The following is a 4,926-nucleotide window of genomic DNA, read 5'->3' as shown; positions in this document are numbered from 1 at the left end:
ATAGCTTCTTCTAGTGTAGAGAAAATATGTATGTCATGTGTAGTTTTATCTGCTAAATCATTGCCCAAACTAAGGGCTCCAGGCAATCCTGTATGTGCCCTGATATGTCCTATAAAGAATGGATCTTTTCTGTCCCAGATTAGACTTTGTATAGTGGAAAGCAAAGAGAAAACAGTAGAAGAAGGGGAAATCCTACCAGCATCTTCAAGAGATACTATAGCATTAACTACATACTGACTATCAGAAAATAAATTAAATACAGAATCTTTAAACATCACAAAAGCTTGTAAAACTGCATTAAGCTCTACCTTTTGAGCTGATTGTTTGGGTACTAAAAATGTAAAAGTTTGATCAGGGGTAACTACTGCTGCTGTACCATTATTTGACCCATCAGTGAATATATTTGGAGCATTCATGATAGGTGTTTTTCTTGTCATTTTTGGAAAAATTACAGGATGCAATGACCAAAAAGACAATAAAGGATTAGATGGTAAGTGGTTATCAAATGAAACATTAGATTTGCACATGATTATTGCCCAAGTATTTAACTCATTAGCTAACTCATCAATTTGATTCATAGTATATGGAGTAATAATTTTATTGGGAGAAATTCCAAACACTCCCTTTGCTGCTTTTATTCCTTTGAGTATTAATTGTCCTACAGCCTCAGGATACCTAGTAAGAATAGTGTTAGGAGAATAAGATAAATGTATCCATAATAATGGACCTTCTTGCCAAAATACTCCTGTAGGAATATTTTTTGTTGGTAGTACAATAAATAATAAAGGCAAACTTATATCAATTCTATCCAAATGCATATTTTCCATATATGTTTCAATGATTTTTAATGCCTTTCTTGCTTCAGGCGTTAACATTCGGGGTGAATTTGGATCTGATGGACCTTTTAGGATATCAAATAAAGGTCCCAACTCTCCTGTTGGTATACCTAAATAAGGCCTTATCCAATTTATGTCTCCTAATAACTTTTGAAAGTCATTAAGTGATTTGAGTTGATCTACTCGTATTTGAATTTTTGGTGGACGGACCATGGTTGAGGATAATAGAACTCCTAAATAATTAATTGGAAAATTTAATTGTACTTTATCTATTGCTATCTCTAGATTATAATTTTTTAATGTTTGTAAGTGTGGCATAACATTCTAGCAATGTGTTTTTATCTTTGTGTGCTAATAATACATCATCCATATAGTGAAATATTTGTAGTTCAGAATTTTGATTTCTAAGTGGCTGGATTGCTTTGTTAACATAAATTTGACACATAGTTGGGCTGTTAGCCATCCCTTGAGGGAGTACTTTCCATTCATATCTCTGATCAGGACCTTCATGATTCAGTGCAGGGATAGTAAATGCAAAACGTGGACTATCCTCAGGATGAATTGGAATTGAAAAAAAACAATCTTTAATATCTATAACTAAAACATACCAGGTTTTTGGCAAAGCAGACAATTGAGGAATCCCTGATTGAGCAGGTCCCATAATAACCATCTCATTATTAATGGCTCTTAAATCTTGCAATAATCTCCATTTACCAGATTTCTTTTTGATGACAAAAATGGGAGTATTATGGGGAGATACAGAAGGTTGTATATGTCCTTCCGCTAATTGTTGTTTGACCAGGTCATGGGCTGCTTGTATCTTTTCTTTAGTCAGGGGCCACTGAGGAACCCATACTGGTCTTTCTGATTTCCAAGTAATTTTTATTGTCACAGTGGCCCTTTCTGAAAATCCAACCCATGTCTGTCTGTTCCTTGATCTATTTGTATTGGTGCTGCTATACCTTGTTCTTGTTTTTCTAATCTTTTTCCTTTCCTAAAACCTTGTCTAGTCATAATAGTGGGTGCATTTTGGTTGATGTTATTTGTTAATGTCAAACCTAATTGATCTAGGACATCTCGTCCCCATAAATTTACGGGAAGATGATCCAATACATATGGCTGTATAGTTCCTTCACATCCTTCAGGATCCTTCCAATCTAATACCATTGCACTTCTATGGGGATTAGTCGCCACTCCTAGGCCTCGAAGCGTTTGAGTGGCTTGTTGTAATGGCCAATGTTTTGGCCATTCTTGACGAGAGATGATGCTAAGGTCTGCACCTGTATCCAGTAGCCCATTAAATTCATGTCCTTGAATATTTAGTTTTAGCATGGGGCGAGAATCTAAATTTAAAGAAAGCATAGCCCAATCTACACCTGTGGAACCTAATCCCTTGGAACCTCTTTCTACAGTACGACTGGAAAATTTATCATGTAGGCTGGGTATTATTAGTAACTGTGCTATTCTATCTCCTGGTGAAATTACTGATATACCCTTTGGAGAACTGGCTATAATTTTTATTTCACCTTCATAATCGGGATCAATTACCCCAGGACTTATCATAAGTCCTTTTAGAGTAGAAGAGCTGCGTCCCAATAATAAGCCTACTGTTCCTTTGGGAAGAGGTCCTTTCACCCCTGTGGGAATGATTTGAACTCCCATCTCTGGAGTTAGTACTGCTCTGGCGGAGGCACAGATGTCCAACCCTGCGCTCCCTCTGGTTTGTCTGATGAGGGATCTGATGGACAATGTGTCCTGGGCACTACCCTGATGGGGTTGCTGGGTTCCTCCAGTGCTCCGTATATTTGTGGTTTTGGGCCCCGGAGCATTGGGCCCCCTTGTCCATTTTTTGGCAATGGAGCCTGATGCCTTTCTCCACGATATCGTGGATAAACACCTGGTCCTTGTTCGTTTTTTGATAATGGAGTACCCTCTATGGTGGTTTGAGAACGGCATTCATTAGCCCAATGTCTCCCTCTACGGCATCGTGGGCAAATACCTGGTATTCTACTCCTTGGATACCTAGTTTTGTTAAACCCTCCTCCAATGGGGCAATTCCTTTTAAAATGTCCTGTTTGTTCACAATTGTAGCATGTTCTTGGCCTGGCATCTAAAGCCTGTTTTACTGCAGCTGCCACAATTTGCCCTTGTTCATTAATGTCTCTGGCATCTAAAGCCTGTTTTACTGCAGCTGCCACGACTTGCTCTTGTTCATTAATGTCTCTACATAATTTAATATATGTGTTTAAATCTTCATGTTTCCATGGTCTAATGATATCTCTGCACCAACGATTCGCTTGCTCATAAGCCAGGTGTTTTAGTAATGGCATTGCTTGTTCTGTATTCCCAAAAACTCTGGTAGCTGTTTGAATAAGCCTATCTACAAATTCAGCATAAGGTTCATTAGCTCCTTGTATTACCTTAGATAATTGACCTTGTAAACCTCCATGTCCTTGTAAAGTCTTCCATGCCTTAATTGCATCTGCAGCAATTTGTGCGTATACGCCAGGATCATATGCAATTTGTTGCTGCTGATCCTCATAAGGTCCCTTTCCTAACAACATATCTAGATTTCTCTGAGGATAACCAGCTGTTGCATTTCGCCTAGCCGTCTCCTTGCAAAATTCCTCATTGGCAACCTTCCATAACAGGTATTGTCCTCCATTTAGCATAGCTTTACACATATTAGGCCAATCTGCTGGCGTCATGTTCAAGTTGTTAATGGATTCGACCATGCTTACAGTGAAGGGTGCTTGAGGACCATAGGTTGTTACAGCCTCTTTTAGCTGCTTCACTGTTTTGAAATTTAAAACTTGGTAAAATCGCTGCCCTCCTGCCTCAAATACAGGGCATGTTAATATTTGAGATCTTGTCTCAGGATCCCAACTATCAACTGCGGGGGTTGGGGACCTCCCAGCATATGGAGGTGGCCTTGTTAGTTGGACACTTACGTCCTCTGGTGATAGAAAGGTGTTAGTAGCAGTCTCCTGTAGAGGTGGTGCTGTTGGTTGGACACTTACACCCTCTGGTGATAGAAAGGTGTTAGTAGCAATCTCCTGTTGTAACTTTCCCCCTGATGGCTTTTTCTGTTTTACACTTTCTTTCTCTGTCTGACTAACTTGAGAGGCCTTCTCTTTTACTTGAATCTTTTCCTCTGTCTGACTAACTTGAGAGACCTTCTTTTTTACTTGAATCTTTTCCTCTGTCTGACTAACTTGAGAGACCTTCTCTTTTACTTGAATCATTATGTCTTCTCCTTCCTCTACCATTGTCTGAACTGAAGGCTTTGGACTAAGCAAACAAGATACGAACGTCCACAATGGCAATGTGCCAACTGGCAGAGTCCCTGGGCTTTTCTTTTCTATTCTTTTTAAATCTTCACCATGATGGTTCCATTGTGATATATTTAACAACTCCTCCTTAAAAAGCCATGGGCTACATTTTTGTATTGTATCAACGTATGCCCTGACTGTTCTTGATTTTACTGAGATGCCTCCTTCCTCTAACAATTTACTTAACACTCTTTCAGTTTGTTTTTTACTAATTTCTGATCCCGTATTTCTACTATAATACAACCCAACAAGATGACGCCAAACAAAATCGAGACAGAATGAGATAAAAAGGGAACAACAAAAAGTCATTATAGCCTTTCTATCCTCCTGACATGTGCATCCGTCCTTTCTCCCTATCTGTTCCTCAGACGTAAATAGTTTTTCCTCAGATGTGAGTGGTTTTTCTTCCGTCTCACTCATCTCCAGGGACAGGCAACTTAAAACAAAAGTGAAACAAAATAACAAAAGAAGAATCTTAAAATGGCTACCCATCCTCTCGCCCTGCCCTCAGGGGCGAGCAGTTTCACTTACCCTCAGTCGCTCCCCGTGCGAGCCACCAAATGCCGCAGTCTGGCTGGGCACAATCAGGAGCCACTTGTCAAAAGAAACTAACTTTATTTTTAGAACCAAACACGCCAAACAAACAGCCTCTCAGGAAAAACCCCTCAGAGCCTCAACTGCCACCACCGGCTTTCCACAAGCCTCTCTCTCCCCCCACAAGCTTCTCTCCACCTCCCACAATCCTCCTGCTCTTGAGG

This window comes from Marmota flaviventris, chromosome 8, assembly GCF_047511675.1.
Source record: "Marmota flaviventris isolate mMarFla1 chromosome 8, mMarFla1.hap1, whole genome shotgun sequence".
Classification (NCBI taxonomy): Eukaryota; Metazoa; Chordata; class Mammalia; order Rodentia; family Sciuridae; genus Marmota; species Marmota flaviventris.
The sequence above is the reverse complement of the archived record's forward strand: the minus strand, read 5'-3'. Positions refer to the sequence as shown.